This window comes from Mauremys mutica, chromosome 5 (assembly GCF_020497125.1).
Source record: "Mauremys mutica isolate MM-2020 ecotype Southern chromosome 5, ASM2049712v1, whole genome shotgun sequence".
NCBI classification, from domain to species: domain Eukaryota; kingdom Metazoa; phylum Chordata; order Testudines; family Geoemydidae; genus Mauremys; species Mauremys mutica.
Genome location: NC_059076.1, coordinates 89,043,519 through 89,064,186, shown reverse-complemented (window position 1 = coordinate 89,064,186; position 20,668 = coordinate 89,043,519). Strand labels below are relative to the sequence as shown.

The following is a 20,668-nucleotide window of genomic DNA, read 5'->3' as shown; positions in this document are numbered from 1 at the left end:
CTGTAGGAAGGTAGAGTGGAGTCACATCTTGAGTGGAGGGAGTAAAGGTGCTGGCAAACCCAGAGATGTGACCACCCAGTAGAATAGGAAGAAGCCCAGGAAAACAGTAGTAAGGATTAAGGTGATATAGGCTTTGGCTGCATGTTACAGGGTCCCTGGGCTGGAACCCAATATAGAGAGCAGGGCTGAGTTCCTCTACCAGCCACTGGGTAGTGGTACAAAGCATTGGAGATGCCCCCCAGACAGCAGAATCTGGAAGGCCCTTGAATTCCCTGGAAGGGGAGGACTTCAGTGATCTAGCCTGAGGGCCAAACCACAAAGAGGAAGTTGCAGATTTGGGAGTGAGCAGAGCAGCAGAATGAGGTAAAATGGGGGATGGACACCATCACAGGCAGGCTGGTGGATCTAATCCCCAGAATGTCCAATAGGAGACATCAAGACTGAATCCTGTGTTAGTCAGTGATATGTATATTGTCTTTAGAACAAAGAGAGTAGCAAATGTGGTGTGGTATAAAGGCACTGCTGATAAGAGTTTGGGAAGGCAACACTACTATCTAGTGTTGCAGGCAGTAGTGTCATTATTTTGGGATTGCTATCTCTCGTTGCTTTGTAAGTGCCATGTTCATCTATGGGGTTTTGTAAGTAATAAAAAGGGATTACATTGTTTAACTGGTGTCTAGCTTTGTTAGGGGACTTATTAGTCATGTTAAGACAAAACACACAATCAAGCAGTTGTCTAATTATCTGTACAGTTGCTGATCTCATCCAAGCAACAAAACTTTGAAGAAGTTTCTTCAGGCAGTCATGTACCCTTTATCTTTTAAATAGGCCATAAATCTAGTTGTATCATAACATCCTGGGGGGGGGGGAAAGCAGACCTTCATTTCTTTACTTTTTTAAAACAAATTTTAGTGAATGGTTAAATGAGACCAGTAATCTTCTCCAGTGCAAGATCTAGTACCACTTCACATTGTACTATAATATTGCCATGATGGCAAAAAGTAAAATAATGTCCTATTTAGTCCATGCTTTTAATTAAGAAGCTAACTGTTGGGAACTCATCTCTAATTAACCACACTAACTCTTTCAACATGCTACTGTATAATTCAAATTAATATCCTCAAGGTGAGATATACCAGTTGGACTTGGCTTTCCTCAAGTACATACCTAGCATATGATGGGACTATGACTAATATTTTTAACTGCTGATTCCTGAACTCAGCACATGAATTCATGTTATTTCCTAATGAAGCAATTACTTAGAGATATATTTGTATTTCTACGTGAATATTCCTGTGCGCCACATTGCTAACAAATTAAGTTTTTATTTTCATGGTTGCATTTTGTTTTTTAAGGTTCAGTAAGCTTCTGGTTCATGAATCACAGCATTATTTTATTAATAAAATATTTTAAACATATGATGTAATCTAATTCAGAGTTCCACATGCACTATAATTTCATTCTGCTGTATATCTAGAGGAATGCCTTGTTTGTAATGGGATTTTCAGATGTCATTTTAGGCTTCAGAGTAAAATGACAAATGTTTGTCCATCTGTTCAGGACAATTGAAGTCAATATTGCAAGAAAATCCCTAGTGCTTATTGCAAAAACAAAAGATAACTAGTTGGCTTCTGTAATTCTATCTAGTTCCTCAGCTGGCATAAAGTAGCAAAGCCCCATTGTAGTAATTAGAATTACAGGGAAGTAGGCTAATTTATACTAACTTAATTTATAGCATCTGTCTGTTACCTTGATTTGCTATATGAATTGGTAACTTAAAAACAAAGTGTATTTAGAGTGTCCATACCTTGGCAAGTTGTCTAATGTACTCCAGACCAGGAAGAACTGTTTCTGGATAGCATCACTTATGTAAGATGTAAAGTTATAACTTGATCAGCTGAGATTTATATGAACAACAGGAGAGGGGAATGTGACTAATGCTGACATATAAAGAGAACAATCTGATAAACAATTCCATTACAGGAGAAAGTAAGGGATAACATAACAGGACATGTTTTTCCTCTGAGAAATTTATAAGCAAACTTGTGGCAAAGAAATAATCAGACCAACTGATAGTAATGTGACTGATAGCAAGTTACACAGCAGTCTTCTTAGAATGAATATCTAATCTAGGAATATAAACAGCAAATGAACAGAATGTATAATCTACTGAGAGTGGGAGAGGCATACTCACTGCCAAAGCATTACTTAATAGTGGAGTTTTAAAAATATGACTTCTTACTGTTGGCAGTGAAGCATACAGCAAGCTGGAGGAGCAGAAAAGGATTCTTATCAATAGTTAGCAAGCACCATTTTACTAGTTTCCTATCTTTTTTCTTATTTTTATCACCTTCTTTTTGATCATATAATTTCATTAACCATCAGCTGCCTGCAAGAAAAAGTGATGTTTTTCCTTGTTTTGGACTGAGCAGCTGTTAACCTTAGCTTCTATGGAAGATGTCTACACTGCAATCAGCTTTTACCCTCACATGTCTAAAAATATCAATGTAGAAGCAACAGCATGAACTTCCACACCAAGGACACTGGGTACATAGTTGTGTTGGTAGTCTGTGCTGCAGTCTGTGTTATAAGAACATAAGAAAGGCCGTACCGGGTCAGACCAAAGGTCCATCTAGCCCAGTATCTGTCTACTGACAGTGGCCAATGCCAGGTGCCCCAGAGGGAGTGAACCTAACAGGCAATGATCAAGTGATCTCTCTCCTGTCATCCATCTCCATCCTCTGACGAACAGAGGCTAGGGACACCATTCTTACCCATTCTGGCTAACAGCCATTTATGGACTTAGCCATCATGAATTTATCCAGTCCCCTTTTAAACATTGTTATAGTCCTAGCCTTCACAACCTCCTCAGGTAAGGAGTTCCACAAGTTGACTGTGCGCTGCGTGAAGAAGAACTTCCTTTTATTTGTTTTAAACCTGCTGCCTATTAATTTCATTTGGTGACCCCTAGTTCTTGTATTATGGGAATAAGTAAATAACTTTTCCTTATCCACTTTCTCAACATCACGCATGATTTTATATGTTGCCATGTCTCAGTATGTTTAGACATGCTAGTGTGGGTATGTCTAACCATACTGAAATCACACCTTTGAAGCAGTATAGACATACCCAGAGTACAGTACATATTTGACACACAACAGAAGCAGAGCTTTGGGATATACATTTAGGCCAATAAATATCTAAGACAAACAAATTCAAAGTGAAATCCCCAACAGCAGCAGTTCTGCTGGGTATCTGTGCACTACACATAAGCTGTCAAGTGAGTTAGGTATTTCAGGATGCATCTTTCTCTACTCGCCAGTCCTCTACATATGAGTCTTGATTCTCTGTTATTTGCATCTGTGTAGCTTACATCAATACAAGGTCCATACAAAGTCAGTGTAAAACACTTCCAGCTCAGAATGGTAACACTTTGCATACAGTCTGCATTGGTGTCAAAATGACACAAGATGCAGGGCAACCTAGAATCAGACCTCTGATAATTATCATAGTTCATGTGACTTTTGCCCTTGATTGCATCATATAATTGTTTTTAATTTACTCCTGCGGTATTTTTTGACAAACTCTTGTACATAAACTGAGTTCTCTTCAAACACCTTCTGTTCTTTCTGTGCTCTTGTCCTTACTTTTTCTTCATCTCATCATGGCCGTATTTCAAGTTTGCTCTCTTGAAAATCAAGACTCTTGTAACTGATACTTAAATGATTTTTCTTAGATTATAAATGCCCTTATTTTGAATCATTGAGCCCTAATTATAAACTTAACTTGTCTTTACTGATCCTCATCAGGTACTGTAAGTAACTTAGTTCTACATATTTCCTTCCTCTTGAAGGCTTCTAATCCCTTTGATACTCTGTTAAAACTCAGATATGTAGAGAAAAGCAAGAATTTGAGTGTCAGTTGGTAACTTTCCTTACATAATTTAATTAAGAGGTCTGCAGCTCCATGGTAAGAGCCTGGTGTGGACAGGCCAAGTCTCCATGTAGACAAGCCCTTAAGATAAATGTTGACTCCTTCTGCACAGATGTAGCAATGTTAAGAGTGGGGAGGGGGTGCAGGGATAGATTCCTTGCAGTAATCCACAGTGATGGCTAACCATGTCTGTAAACACTCCTGTCGGTTACATTACATTTTTGGGGTGGGGGGCTAGTTAGGAGGGGATCAGCTAAATGGGGAGAGGGGTCACTGAGGTGAAGGGGTGTGTGAAAAGGCCAAGGCAGGGGGGAAGACTGTAAGAAGGGTGGGTGCGGAGTGAAACTGAGGAGAAGAAACTCTGAAGAAGGGGGATATTTGGAGTAAAAAGACAACCAGCACATCTAATCAGAACTGGAGAAAATTCTCTGAATGTGCAAAGGTCCCTGTTTTAGCTGATTCTGCAGCTGCTCTTAGCAGCCGAAATTTCTGGCTGGTTGCTCACAGCAGTTTAGGTGCCGCTCATTATCTGAGAACGTGAATATAAAGGGCTCTTTAGCATGTTTTATTATAGCCACACTCTGACTCTTATTCTGAATAGAAACTCTTTCACTTACAATCCACCTCCTTAAGTTTTCCATGGTCTAGTTCCATTAGCAGGGGTTTCCTGAAAAAGAACAAATTTCACTCCTCTTTAAAGAATTCATGACTTTTTTCTGAAAAAGATTGTTCTTACCTCTTATGTTCATAGAAAATACCTTATTGGTTAGAAGAGAGTCCAGAAGAGCAGGTTGCTTTATGTAAATCAGTGCAATATCAAATGGAAATCAAATCTTTATCCAACTTCCCCTACAGAGGACAATAGCTACAGGCAAGAGAAAAAATATGCAAGGTCCGTGAGAATTAGAAGTAACTCTTTGGTCACGTGTTTGTTTCTGTTTGGGGTGATCTGTTTCTCGTTTCATAATCTAGAGGCTGCTATGGGAGCTCCGGGGTGATTTAAAGGCCCTGGGGCTCCCAGGCACAGCCCGGAGTCCGAGGGCCTTTAAATCTTGAAAGGCCCCGCCTCTGCCAGTTGAGGCCCCGCCTCTTCTGGCTGAGGCCACGCCCCCGTTCAGGACTCCGGCATACTGGTAAATCCTTTAAGTTAGTTTGACACCTGTGTATTTCTCACTTTAACCATTTCCCTATCATTGCAGGATCCTTGAGACATTGTTGCATGTCAGTCATGCCTATTATCTGCCTGTGGCATGTAGCAATTTAGTGTTCTGTCACCTATAATCTGGTTATAGGGGTTAGCATGCAGGTATGGGGTGGTTTTGGGGGGCCTGTGATATGCAGGTCAGACTAGATAATCTGGTGGTCCCTTCTGGCCTTAAACTCTGACTTTTAAAAACTACCCAAAATTTTCTTCACAGAGTGTAATGAGAGAATATTGTAGGATGCAAAAGAATTGTACTACAAATTCTAATAGTAATAGAATAAGTTTTAAACATAGTAACTTCTGTTTCCCAATTATTACATTCTTAAGGAGGTGAGTGATAGCTACTAAAAAGCAAAGACACTTTGACAGCATAAGCACAAGTGAAATACGATTTACCTTTTTCCTCTTGCTATCCCTTTCTAAAGTAAGCAACAGAATGAAAAGAACATGCCATTGGCATTCTTACGTTCATGTCCTCCTGATGTCACAAACATAAACAAATTTTCACTTACCTGCTTAGATGCCAGGCTCACAATTCATAAACTATTGTGGAAAGAAAGTTTTAGTCTACCCAGTAAAAATTCTATCTTGGATTTCTCCCAAAAGCATTTCCACATAGGTCTTGTATAGATTAAGTGTTAGCTAACAGATTCAGTTATTTATATACTGTTAGCTCTTTCCATCCCAAAATACTTTACAAACTATAGGTCAAGTTGATAAGGAAAACAGGTTGCTATTTATATATTTAAAAAACTCCTATGAATACATTGCAGGGAGAAATAGATAATTAACTCAGTCATGCTCCCAAGTAAGCCTATGTTTAGTTTGCCATTGTGTGTTGGTTTTTTTGAAAGCAAGGGCAGGATGGAACTCAAAATACAAGTTACTACTTACAGCAAGGTGTCTGTATATCATAAGAAAACCCATATTTCTTAGGCATAATTATCAAAATATCTCAGCATTTTGTTATCTCTGAGGCCTACAGAGAAGACTGTCACTTAACTACACCTCTACCCCGATATAACGCAACCCAATGTAACACAAATTTGGATATAATGCGGTAAAGCAGTGCTCCGGAGAGGCGGGGCTGCTCACTCCTGCGGAGCAAAGCAAGTTTGATATAATGCGGTTTCACCTATAACACAGTAAGATTTTTTTTGGCTCCCTAGGACAGCATTATATCTGGGTAGAGGTGTATTCCCCCACTACTATTGCCTACTGTAAATATCAGATTATTTTAAATTCTTGCCCTAGCTATCTTAGATTATTTTGTTGAGTGGCTTGGTTTTAAATTTTTAGAAGCCAATATCAGTGATATCTGAAAGCTAATATTTGTGGAAATAACATGTCAGCATCAGAAATGCCAGATGGCTAGAGCTATGCCATCGTTTGAAGAACAACATTCGCCTATGGGACATGTACACATAATATAATATTCTTGTTTGACAGGCTATAAAATTATGCTGTAGCAGCTAACATGAGGCCTTTGTGACATTTACCCCACTCTTCCCTATTCCAAAGAGACCTCATTCTTCTTTGTGCTCCTGTTAACTTTTTGGTTTTAGCGTTTGCCCCTTCTTGCCTCATGTCTATTATATTTACTTCTAATTTTATCTGAAGCAGATTTCCCCCGAAAGCTTGCAGAGACTATGCCATTTTAACTCTGTAACACACCATGCAGTATACAGCACTATGTAAATATTTAATAGTGACGGACCAGAGTATGTGTCCCTAGATATGCATGTGAATTGTGTGTGTGTGGGGGGGGGGTGGTTCAGCTGCCTCTATAGCACTATTAAGCTGGACCTGTGCAGACACTAGCCTGTACTGTAGGAGTGGGTGGAGACAGTGTGGAACAATCTACCCATGGCGGGAGGGGAGAGAAGTTTCTCCAAAACACTCAGTTGGTTTATGCCATGAAGCACAAAGGTTTATAGTCCTAGACAGATTTCCAAACAAAACAAAACGATGTTTATCTAATGGAACTGTGGATATTTCTGCTTCCTTTTTGGGTCTCACATTAATATTAAATTTCACTTATAAATGTAGAGGGCGAACAAATGTTAAGCATGTTACGGTATATGTTTAGTTGTTTATAATAAGTCATAGAATCTAGCAAGTAGAGATGTTAACTATCACAATCCACATTTTGATTAATTATTTAAAACAGTTAATCATGTCTGAATCCTTACCAACCTATTTATAAATGGAATCTTACATGAAGTATGACCTTTTTCTTAAGGTATGAATTTTGTGATATTTAAGAAACCTCTGTATGGAGTCTAAAAATTGTTATTCCCTCACTCTATTTTGACTCTAGGATCATTTTGATTATCTGACTCATCTTAAAAATCACCTCTTTCTACTATTTAGACTCAGTGTTAATTTTTTTAAAATACAATTCCTCCCGCAAGAATAATGAATTCAATTATATTGTGGCCGTTATTTAGTGGATCACCTATAGTTACTTTTAGAACCAACAATTGTGAGGGTTTCTTAGTTTTTACAAATGATTTAGGATTATCTTTAATGGTTTTAAAGAAAAAGGTGTAGAAAGAACAAAAGCTTTTTTTAACTGTGGCAAAATGAAATGTTTTTATGGCTTCTGCAGGGAAGGGAACTCTTACTTGCTGCTTCATTTCTGACATCTGGTAAAACTGGCTTAGATTTATGCTTCGTGTACCTGTGCTACAATATAAAATAGTAATATGAAACACATCCTCCCAAAGGAACAATAACCACTCAAAGAAAAGGCAAAATCACAACATGTAAAGAAAACTAATTTATTTAAAGAGTGCTTCTGATGGGGAAAGAGCCACTGACGTTTTTTATTCACATGATTTATTTGGCTTTCTTTTTAGTTGCTTGTTTGTTCCTTTGGGAAGCTTGATCAGGCATCCTTCAGATGTTTTTCTAGCTAAATAAAATGGTTGAACTTCAGATTGCATTTTTAAACTCCTACACTTAATTTTGGTTTTATAATTCACTTTGAGCTGTATTGTGTGTCTATGTAATCAAGTAGATTGCATAGGAATTACCATACTGATCTGATATAGCACTTTGCCTCATACAGCCAATTCTGATTTCATTTGAACCACAGATTGCAGCAGCAAATGAATAGGGTTGCCAATTTTGGTTGGCTGTATTCCTGGAGATTTCATCACACAAGAAGTTTCATTAAAAATTATTTTTTAATTATTGGAAGCTCCAGGCTAATCCTGGAGAGTTGGCCACCCTACTTGTATCCCATTACTATTTAACTTCTTCGGGCTTGTTACCTAGCCCTGCAATACAGACTGGTGGTGGTGGGGTGCGGGAGGTTTACAGTGTGAACTCAAGTGTTGCAGTGTAACTACCTCATGTATACCCTGTTAGCACAAACTAAAAAAGTTACTTGGGTGTCCTGTAGTACTAATGTATCTGGTTTGCTTTAACATTTTAATTTGCACTAGTAGGTCTATAATGGGAAGTTACAGTACAACTCTTTAGTGAGCACTGCAACTCAGCCCTGTAGTCCACACCATGGGGCTGGAGAGACAAGCCCTTAAGTGCCTCTTCTGAGGGACCCTGTCAAAGAACTTTTGGAAGACTAAATTATGTCTATTAGTTCAGCTTTATCCACTATTTATTAACCTGTTCAAAGACTTCTAAGAGATTAGTGAGAAGCCATTTTTCTTTGAGTCCATGCTGGTTAGACCCAATTAGATCATGATCCTGAGGTGTTCTTTATTGATTCAACCAATCAAGCCAAGCATAGATGTAGGGTTTAAGAGTCGAATTCACTGGATAATTTCTAGATGGGTGATCCCACTTATACATTCCAATCCTCTAGGGCAGTAGTTTGTATGTTAATGCAAGTCAAAATTGTTGTTAGTAGCTCAGCTAATTCATACTTGCACTTCTTCACAATCCTTGAATGTATGACATCTGGTGCTTTGGTCCTACTTAAGTGATCAGTTTGCTCCAGCCTCCTCCTTCAGTCTCTGAATACTTCATCTTTGTACACAAAGATCTTTGTTCACATCTTTGTTAACCTGTCCCTTCCTGGGCACTTGTCTTGTTCAATACTGGTGTCTTTGGGTTACTAGAACAGCCTTCAGAGTAGCAGCTGTGTTAGTCTGTATCCGCAAAAAGAACAGGAGTACTTGTGGCACCTGAGAGACTAACAAATGTATATGAACATAGCTTATGCTCAAATAAATTTGTTAGTCTCTAAGGTGCCACAAGTACTCCTGTTCTTTTTGTAGAACAGCCTTCTTACTCTAAGTTTCCTCTCTTGCCTTTAAATATCTGATCTTGACAGCTCTTCCAAATTCTGTTTTTGAGGGGCCTGCAAATTTCTTCTAAATCCACTGACTATGCTTCTGATTTCTGGTTTGAAAAACCAATGAACTCTCTTATATAACCAGATTAAATATAATAGCACTCAGTAACACTCCTCCTTACTGGACTAGGAAAAACCAAATCTAACAAGTCTGTCAATGATTCCCTTCCTGAGCAGTCTAGATCCAACTCCCTCAGCTGCCAATCAAAGAAACTTTGGGTGGGAGGTTGAATTTGAAATATCAAGTGGGTGGAGCTTCCATCCAGGAGTCCAAGACACTCTCTGTGCACCTAGAAGTCTTTGTCCCACAATATACACCTTTGCTTCACACTTATCCTAAAGAACATCTCATATCAATTTCAAGTTAATATAGCCCCTTCTCCACACCAGGAAAGAGCAGGCCTGAGATAGGATTCTCCTCAGCATCCTCAATAGTGAAGACTGAGGCAAATAAATCATTGAGTTCCTCAGCCTCCCCTAGTACCTGATGCAGTGTCTTCCTGAGGCAACACGTATGTGGGGGGGGGCACGTAAAGTCACATGACACACACCCTCTCGATTTCTGTCAGGGTTCGTACCAGAATGTGACCAGCAACTGCCTTTTGGCACTGTGCAGGAGGGATGGGATGAGATCTGCTTCCAGCCACAGGGGAGAGGGGAAGGGATGACCTGGCCTGTGTCTTTGCAGAGTTCATCCCATCCTCCAATCCCCTGTGGCTGGAATTAGCTTGTCCCTTCCTGCTTGCACAGTTTCAAAAGGCAGCTAACACCTCCAGGGTGCTGCTCAAGGCCACCCACATAATCTAGCTGCCTCCTGTCCCCTGGCTGCAGCATGGGCAGGAAGGGATTAAACCCTAAGGATGCATTGTGGTGCCACTGGACACCATTCACCACTGGTGGGTTGGCAGCTGGCGAGTCGGGATCCGGCCAACAGCAGGACCTGCAAGTGCTAATGGGTGGAAGGGAGACAGAAAATACCAGACAGTTTGCCTGTTTTTAAGAAAGTCAGGACACCTGCAGGAGGGCTTAAATACAGGACTGTCCCTTTAAAAACAGGAGTCTGGTCACCCTATGTACAAGGGTTCTAAAGGGCCCAGGTACAGCATTTTGAGATTAAAGTTGCTATGATAAGAGAATCAAGGCTTAACCTGGTATAATTGTTTGTTTGATTTCAGTGGAGATGCTGCTCATTTACAATGATATAGGAAAAGACTAGGCTTCTCTAGGACCAATATTTCATTCCAGCATGGCCCCTTTATGCCTCTTTGGTGATTTAAAGAGGTCTTAAATGGAGCAGATCCTTCCACCAAGAAATAACACTAACAAAAGGGGCTTCCCCAGTTGGTATGACTGCTACATACCTCTTCTCTTTGCTCTCAACATAACAGGCATGTCAGAGAGTGTAACTAAGATGTGGGGTTATAGTTTGAGCATTATTGTTCTCTGGCTATTGTCTGATACAATGAGACCTCTGTAAATTTACAGTAGACCTAAGGCTGTTCATTTGTCTAGGTATGCGAAAGTTTAAAAAGCTACAAAACACATACATTTAGAAAATGAGAGCCATCAGCAGGTCCTACAAATGACTGTTGAATGTGTCAATATTTCATTCAGATCTACACAAAGTATTTAATTTTAAGCAATAGCTTTAACTATTTGTTTCTCATATTTTAATTTCCTTTGCCTTGTCCACTTTCTAAGCCACTAATGCTAATGAAAGTCAGCTTTTAATAGCAACACAAACTGCCCAACCCCAGTTTTATACCTGTTCCTTAATAATTACCTAGAACATAATGATACAACTACAGATTATCAATAAAATGGCTAAAATTTTTCATTTAAAATGACTTTTTCTGCAAAGCAGACCTTAATTGGTGTAGGGCATAATATGAAAAAAATATAGATAATTTCTTTAAAACTTGTAGCAGAGTCCTGTGTCCTACTCAACCTATCACTTAGATTGCTGGAAAGAGCCTGATAGGACATTGGGGATGTAACCATTTCCCTCATTAAGTACTAACAAGCCAGTTTCATAACCCTAACTTCATTATGTTCCCTACATTTCTTCCCTGCCCATTAACTAACGATAATCCTAATAACTGCATATCTGCTCATAACAGCCTGTCTCAATTCTCCTATCACTTTTATGTGTGTTTCCCCTGCTAGTTTCAGCTTTCTCTTATTTTGTCAGATCTGTCAGCCCAGTGTAGAGCATAGAATTAACAGGAAAGAGAAGGTTCCAGCAGGAGCGATCTAAACTGTATTAAAGATGCAGCAAGAAATTGTGAGATCAGAGAGGTGAGTATTGGGAGATGACTGTTCCTAGGTTTTTGTGTGTTCACAGGATTCTTTGAAAATTCTGATTGAGGCGTTGGTTGGGGCAGTGATGCTAACAAAGGGGTGGGAGCTCAGGCCAGGCATTAGAACTTATGACTCAGCAAAGCCTGTGAGAAGCAAAAAAGAAACAGACTAGCAGGGCTGGTCTCAACTTGGAATTGTCTGTTCATGAGAAACTTCTATATTTTTACATTTTATTTTGAATTTAAACCAAAAATGTAAGATGGTAGTACATCTGATTAGTTCTATTTTTAGATTTCATGGTATATCAGCAGTAGCAAATACTATCAGTTTCACGATTTAAGCACAACACAAACAGGAAATGAGATTTCAATCAGTAGCAGCTACCCCTAATGATAAAAATAAATTAGAATATTTCAACTATTATATTTATGGCATGTCTGTAGTATTGCTGTTGTGCACTACTACTGAAATGTCATGAAACAATAAAATATAAAAGTGAGACCTCTGAAAGGAAATTCCAAAACCAAATGTCAAAACTTCCTAAAATGACTTTTGTTTGGCTTTGAAATACTTTTTTCCATGGGAGTCATTGTCAAGCTACCTTTTATCTAAATGTTTGAAAAATGCCATTTTTTAAAGAAAATTCTGACCATCTCTAACGAAGTCTGAACACTGACAATCTGAACAATAAAGGAACGAATAGACAATTGAGGAAAGAGGGATTGTGTTAATTTCCCTGAATAAAGACTAAGATGGCTACACTTGTGTCAGTATAGGTCACTAATAAACTATATATTGAACCATTTTAGCAACATGTGCAAGAGTGGGGGAAGGTCCCAGAAACAATTAGGCTTGTTCAGAAGAGGAAATAGACACATGAGACAGTGGTGATACCAACAGGACTCTGTTCTTGAGTCCAGGGTCAGGCTGTCAGGACAAGAAAGGAACAAGGGACAACACCAGCCTTGATTCGTGCAATAATGTTAATAGCGCAACACCTCTGCCAGGTAGAGCCAGCAGCAGCTAGGGCCAAGTTCAGTCTCTAGGGGTTCCTTTCCATCAATATGGAACCGGCTCGAGCCCCGACCCAGTAACCTGGGAAAATTACACACCACCCCGGGCACCTCTGAGAGGCAATACTTCCCCATTTGCAAGCACAGAGTCTGAGTATAGAAAATAAGCTTTTAATGAAAGGAGAGAAGTCACCTGACATTAATTAGGAAAAATGTCACAAGCAGGATTCATTAACATAAAACTGAGCGGGACACCCACCCCAGAATGTGTGGGGGCAGTGATTTCTGCCTCATGTTCTTAAGTTCTACAACCAAAAGTTCCCTTTTCTGTGTCCCTCTCTGCTCCCTTACCATACCCCTGTAGCCCTGAGGATTAATCTGTTGGTCTGTATAAAATGTCTTTTTGATAAAAGTGTGTAGGCTGCATAGATTAATAGGAATTTGCAATAGCTGTAACGCAAGATACCTAGAAACTTCTAAGCCAGACATCCTGGCCTATTTCCTCTGTGATGCTGAAAGCAACCTTTAAGACCCGTACTCAGAAAAGTAATAATAGGAGACAAACCTACGCAAATGTCTAGGGACTTTTTGAATGTCTGCTAACCTTTCACCTAGTTAGGGTAAAAAGGAGGGTATTTTTGACCACAAATGTAACACGTACACCCGCAAGCTACTATATAGCAGTCATTAGTACGCACACAAAAGGTCAGCCAATGAAAACAGGTACCCTCACCTTTCCATGGGGGAAAGACAAATTTGGGCATAGGAGGAAGGATTTCTCCCTATAAAAGGTGTGACAATCCACCATTAAGGCAGATGATACATCCAGCTATTTCCCATCGTCTCACCCCGTCTCTCCTTTGAAGGCTGTCAACTACTGATGGTATTTCTTTTCACAGCTGTAAGTATGAACTTATTTCTGTTTTACTCTAAAGCATCTATACTAGGAAGGGTTTAAATCATAGCCAGTTTCTTGATAACTTCCTCTAGCAAAGGTGTGAAATCTTCTGAGTGCTATTGCTGCAAAGTGCATTTAGAACTGTGTAATATCATATCATATCTCTTAAAGAACTGTGATATTTTGTAACTTTGTAATCTCATACTGCTTTTAACATTTTACATTTACTTCTTGTTTCATTGATTTTAAATAAAAGGTCTTGTTTGACTAATTCTGTCTCAGTATAGTTCTGTCACATACACCAATCTCCTTGTATAAATTCTGTGAAGCCTGATTCAAGACGAACTTTATCTTCTGATCACACATATTGGCGAGCCATACCCATATTATTAATATCTATTAATTATTATTAACATTACTAATTAATTAGAAAATTAATTATTAAATACAACTAAATTAAGTGGATAAGTTCCACTGTCCCTACTAACCCTCCCCAAATCAGGCTACACCCCACTCACTGTGGTTGTCCTTGATCAATGAGGACCCAGCGTTCAGAGGCACATCTGTGTGAGTTCACCTCCCACCTGGGGACGAAGGCACCTTGCTTGCTCTGCCCTTTGAGCACTTGTACAGGCTGGCCGCTTGTTCTGCTGGTCAGTCTCTTAGTGATTTTTAGCTCTTAGCAAGCTGGGTAGACAGACATTCCCACCACAACTGATAACAAAGAGGCTCCTAATTAAGCCTATTTAAGTCTTTGATTGGTGGGGAGGAACAGGTTAAACGAGGCAGGGGACCCCTAGGGAGAGTTCACACCTCCTGGCGGACACGTGTGTCCCCACCTCTCTTACTTTCACAGGGCTCTGGTATTCGAGCCCCTGGCTTAATGAGGACCCTTCAGCTCAGGGTGACCCCTTCATTTTGTTGGTTTTCTTTTCCCCCAAACACACCCACCACTTTGTGCAGGAAATCACAGTAAGAGCCTGATCCAAACCCATTCAAGTCCAATAGGCTGCATTCAATTGATTTCAATGGGCATTGCTCCAGGCCCTAAAACTGTTCATAGGTGAATGCACTGTGAAGAATGGTTCCCCACACCATCCTCTCCCCTTGCTAGAACATCCAAGGAGCTGGTAGCAATAGTCTGATTTTTACTGAGTAGGCACAACACTCACTGAAGTTAGTAGGAGTCATAAACAGGCTTCCAGGAGAGAATAAATCCCCTAGTTTTGCTTTGCTTCTTCTTTCTTACTTGTTTTTTATATTGTGTAAAGCTGTAACTGTTGTTAGAGTTGATAATTTGGTGAGCTGAGCATTGCAGTAATGCTCTTTACACTGTAACAGTGTTCCCTTGCAGTGATCCCTGAGCCAGAAAGGAATGTGTACATGAAGTGTAACTTGATATCCAATTTTTTTTAATTGGCCCAATGCTCTTCTAAAATGCACCAGCTTGTAACTTTAGTTTCTATGTTACAAATCTGTACAACCATTTTAACAAAATTAAAGGCAAATTTAAGCTAATTCTTCCTTTTCAGCTATGCCTGACAGCTCTTGTGTTGCAGTATATGTGGCTGAACCTATTTTTCATCTGATATTATATTAGAAATATGTACCTAAAGCTTGGCAAAAAGTAAATAATTCAATCAATCAAATTAATGGGGAAGAAATTCCCCATGCAACCACATCTCCATGTGGAAATTTGGCCCCTACTGCTGCTATATTGAAGAGAATTTAATTTAGAATGGAATTTGTCACAGGATAATGATCTCCTGCTGCTGCAGGACATACAGTAGCTGGAGTTGTAACTCTCAGCAGTTTAGGTTTTATTTGAAAACTCAGTTACTTCTGTATATAATACCATGTGCCCTTTCAGACTGGAAACAAGGCATAAATTTTTAACTGAGTAATTAACCATTTGAATAATTTACTGTGGGTCCTGGAGTATTCTGTCACTGACACTTTTAGAAGAGCATACAATCTTGATTTAAAAAGATCTTCTCTGGACGTTGTTTTGGGGAAGTTCTATGGCCTATTCTGTACAGAAGGTCAGACAAGATAATCACAATGGGCATGTCTACACTAAAACATAAGTCAACATCCAGCCACCTCAGTAATTAAGTCAGTTGTGCATATGCACTCACACTCCTTGTGTTGGTGCAGCACGTCTGCACTAGCAGCTCTTGCATTGATGCAGAGATATCCCACAGTACAACTCACTCCAGGGGGGTATGGGAAGGCTTGCAATGCCTCATGGGACCAAAACATTCTCACCGGGGTGACTGGGAACATGGTTTATTGTCCCTGATTTCATCTGCAGCCATAGTATTTGGAACGCCAGACTGCTACCAGTCAGTGGGAAATAAATTTGGAGTTGGTAAATCCAACGTGGGGGTTGCTGTGATCCAAATATGCAGAGCCATTAATCGCCTTTTGCTGAGAAGAGCTGTGGCTCTGGGCAATGTGCAGGACATACTGGAGGTTTTGCTTCAATGTGGTTCCCTAACAGGGACATGCGTGCTTATTGCTCAGCCAATCTTGGCACCAGACCACCTTGCCAAAAGAGTACATCAACAGAAAGTGATACTTTTCTATTGTGATGCAAGCACTGGTGGATCATCTTATCTGGGAGAGCCTGTCTGCCCGAGTGGAAGAAGAGCTGAAGATGCTATATAAAATAACTCCCCTGAATCCACACAAGTGTAAAGCAGAAGATTTTCATTTCTACAAGGTATTCATTGAACTGGTTTGCTATTCCAGCCATGGTGAGTATGGCCTAGAGACAGGGGCATGGGACCATATGTAGCATTAGGTGGGCAACCTGCAGCAGAATCAGAAGTGGCCAGGGTACCATGCCACCTCCCCTTTGTAACATGACATAGTCTGGAGGTTGGGGACCAGCATTTGGGGACCTAAACTGAAAGCCTTTGGAAAAATGGGGTGGGAGATGCAACATTTTCTCCCACCCCCTATCCCTGCTCATTGCCACTGTTGCTTTCTGGTGCCCAAGGCTTGCAGTTTCTGAGGTCAATGCTAATCCCTGCCATCCAAACTGTGGTCATGTTTTGTTAAAGCATGGGGGAAGGGGTGGAAAATCACTTAGCGGGGGCTTGTTGTTTGCATTTTGAGTAATTGAAATGAAAACTACCACCAGCCTCCCATAGGTCACCCTAGCTGATATCACACTCCTGAGAGTAACAGAGGCAGCAAGGGAACAGCTGGTGTGAATGTCTGAGTACAGACTGGGTCCTTATGCTGCTGTGCTGTGTACTGTGATGATGCCAGCTGAATTAATACTGGAGTGGTGTGGGATAGTGTCCTACTGTGGTGGAAGAAATAAGGCAGCCTTCCCCAGAAACCTTCTACAATAGATTGCAGAGTACCTCCCATGACAGTTTCCTGAATATCTCTATGGAGGATTCCCGGGACATCCCTGTGTACATACAGTCTTTTTCATATGGCACCCTCTGCCTTGCTGGTGTGAGCACTAGGAAGGAGAGAGCGACCTCATTTTTTTAAAAATACTGTAATAAAAAAAAGCAATAAGAACATTTGACCCCAAAATATTACTTGAAATTGCATATTCTGAGTTTCCTTCTCTGGCAGGATGCTCAGTTGTGCTGTAACTGACTGGACTGCTCCTGGCTCCCTGGGACAATGGATCCCCTGCTCATCTGTCTCCCATTCTCCTCTTCCTTGTCCAACCTGCTCAGTTTTGTCTGTGGTGGCCTGGGACTCCAACTCCTCAGAGGAATCCACACTGCTCTTGGGGGGTCATGGTGGGGTCATCTCTGACAATAGTGGCATGTATGGGGTGCTGAATCAGAGCAACTATTCACCTCACTTGCCTTCTGGTATGTCTGCCACAGTTCCTTGATTTTTTCACATGGCATTGCTGAGTGTCCCTGGCATAGCCCTTCTCCCCCATGCCAGGAGCAATCTGCTCGTAGATGTCTACATTTCTTTGGCTGGATCGGAGCTGTGCCTGCAGAGTCTCTTTTCTCCCCACAGATCCAGAAGATTCACCACCTCCAGGCAGGAGCCCATTTGGAACATGGAGCCAGCATGATCAGCAGGGCAGGCAAACTCTCCATGCCAAACAAACAGAAATGGAAATTCAAAAGTTCCCAGTCCTTTAACAGGGGAAAGGCTGTTTTCTGTGTACATGGCTGCTGGGCAGTGGAGTATTGTGGGACATCTCCTGGAGGCCAGTTATGTTGCAACACAATGTCTACCTAAGCAACACAGTGTCTACACTGCCATTACGGTGACCTAACTATATCAAATTTAATGCTATGCCTCTTGCGGAGGTGGAGTTATTAAGTCGACATAGTTACATCAGCAGAAGGGACCTTCTAGTGTAGACAGACATTATTAGGTCAATGTAACTGTGTACTGTAGACTAGGCTAATGATCTTGTCTAGCCTTAATCTATGAATTTAATGGTATGAGTATTAGATGACTAGCCCAAAGAGATGATAGGAACAGGTAGGAACTTGAAATCTTTCATCAGTTACCATATAAATTATCAATCTACAGCAAATCAGCTAGTTAATACTTCAGAACCATAAGCCACTTCAGTAACTAGCTTTCCCAGAACTATGACAACTCAAGTTAAAAAAACAATTTTTAAAAGCAAGTAGTTAAAATTTTGATCATTAAATACACAGTTCCTTTAACATGATTCTAACTGAAATCTACTTGAGTCAAAATATTATTTTCCCTCCACTGCATTCTTTCCTCAGTTCAGCTAGAAAATGTGAAGGTGAGGATGTTAAATCACCGTTATGGAACTAAACATATTTAAGCAAAAGCCAGATTGAAATGTTTTGACCAGATATTCAGTGGTTTGGGAAATGCTTTTTATAAAGCAGAAAAGCTAGGCTGTCTGTTATACCCTGATGGGGTATTTTATGAAGCACAAAGGCAAAGTGAGTCCCAGGTGGAATATTACTGCCTAATATATGCAGAAACCTAAAGTTTTTAGTGTACCCTCACCATCTGTTATAGTTCTGGCTGGTATGCTGTTGTCAGCAGCCACATGCTTTCTGATCACAGTAGATAAACTAGAGTCTGAGTTCACTGACAATGCACATGAAGAAGAAACTAGACCTTCAGGGCTCAATCCTGCAAGGTGCTGAGCCTTCTGGTCTCATCAAGCAAAGCACTTAAGCAGAGCCTTTACTTAAGGACCCAGACCCATTGACTGCTCATGTGTTTAAGATTAAGCCTGTGTCTAACTGCCCGGGCCAGAGTGCTCAATGCGCTGCAGGATCAAGCCCCTTTTCATTCTTGTGTTCTTAATTTCTCCTTCTATGGTTGGTTTGTTTAATTCATACTCATTAGGAGAAATAAAATTAATGCCCTCTATTTTGGAACATGTACATTTTGACCCTTCTCAAGTACCCAAAGATAATTGAGAGCTTTTAAAAATAACATTGCTGGGCCTGATTCTGCTGATACTCTAAGACTGCTGTAAATCTGGAGTAATGCCAATGTAATCCACCCAGTGTAAAGCTAAAATAAATTAGAGGAGATTAAATCCTATCCTATATACATCTCCTTTGGGTCTCAGGAATACAGGAAAGAAAAAGGCCAAGAATTAGATAAGCAGTCTAAAGCTGAGTGCAAATATCTCCCATCCAAAGCAGAATTTACAAGCCCTCCTTCATTCTTTCTGTGACTAAGTTGTCAGGGTGGAATTGGAAACTCTGCAAAATGAAAAAACTCTCAGATTCTAAAGCCAGTCACTGCTTCTCAGGATAGTCACCCATTCTGAAAGCCTGGTTGGGTTTCTGAGACCTTTTCCACTTGGTTCCCCAAAAACTCAGTTTGACTCCAGTCTCATCACTCAGGTTCCTTTATTTGGCATACAACAAAGTTGCGCTGCGTTGATCAGATTCAAAATTGAATGGATGCAGGATACCTCAAAGATCGAAAGTCATACAGCAAAACTTCTCCCTTATAATACATTACATCATACACTTCATGATTTGGCTTAGTTTCTTTTCAGAAACCAATCCCTGTACAGCATGCTCTGTCCCTGGACTGTTCATACATAATTTGACCTCCTACCTTATTTTGCAGTTAGGTTTGTTTACTAATATCAGGATGTTCCTGCTGATGGTAGCTAGCTATTCTGACTCCAGGATACTGCTTGTTATGACAACCTAACTTTCCTTTCACCTTCTCAGTCATGCTCTCTAAGAAATAAGGCAAGTGACTTATGTCATGCAGGCCTACAAGTATGGCCTATATTCTTTGTTCCCCAGATGTATACACTTACATTTCATCCTATTAAACACATATTGTTTGCTTGTGACCAACTTATCAAGCAGTCCAGATCATGCTATAAAAGTGACCTGTCCTTTTATTTTACCAATTTTTGTCTCTCCTGAAAACTTTATCAGTGACTGTTTCTTCTTGGCAATTGATAAACTTGTTAAACTAGAAAACTCTGAAAGTGTACAGGATTCTAGAACCCATGGATCTCTTCATTCTTTCGAAGGTCAATACAGAAATGGCATCCCTGGCAAAAAATCATTATACCTCTTTAGGATGATCTGTTCATAAAAGATCCTGCAGACAGGAAAGTAGAAGCCACACATTTAAAAGGGACTCTGAAGCTTCCTCAAAAGCTCATACAACCTCACTTGTAGCCACCTACTTTGCTAGGGACACACTATCTTCTAAGGAAATGACCTAAAAAGTGTGAACTCTGTGAACTATGACCAATTTTAAGCGAATACGAATAAAGATAACCCAAGAAAGAAATACACAGTGAGAGAACCAGCAGCGTTCAAAGCTGATCGATCCATAGATTCCACAATATGGCAGCAAGAGTCCTAGTAGCAGGCATTATAGGCAGGTGTCAACCATGTCTTGAAAGCGGGGCAATAGACAATTATCAAAGTAAATTCTCTGCCTCATAATTCTCAGGAGAAATCTTGTTGGGGAGAAGCCCAATAAAGAAATGACCAAAACATTTGCTTCCCAATACA

General features: G+C 40.2%; 1 long non-coding RNA gene across 1 annotated transcript; it reads left to right on the top strand.

Moving 5' to 3' along the window:
* The first annotated feature begins 20 nt into the window (after positions 1–20).
* LOC123371896 lies at positions 21–18,837 on the top strand. The gene is made up of 4 exons (XR_006579999.1): positions 21–363; positions 11,653–11,759; positions 16,274–16,432; positions 17,679–18,837. It is a non-coding gene; the product is annotated as an uncharacterized LOC123371896 (long non-coding RNA).
* Positions 18,838–20,668: the final 1,831 nt, after the last annotated feature.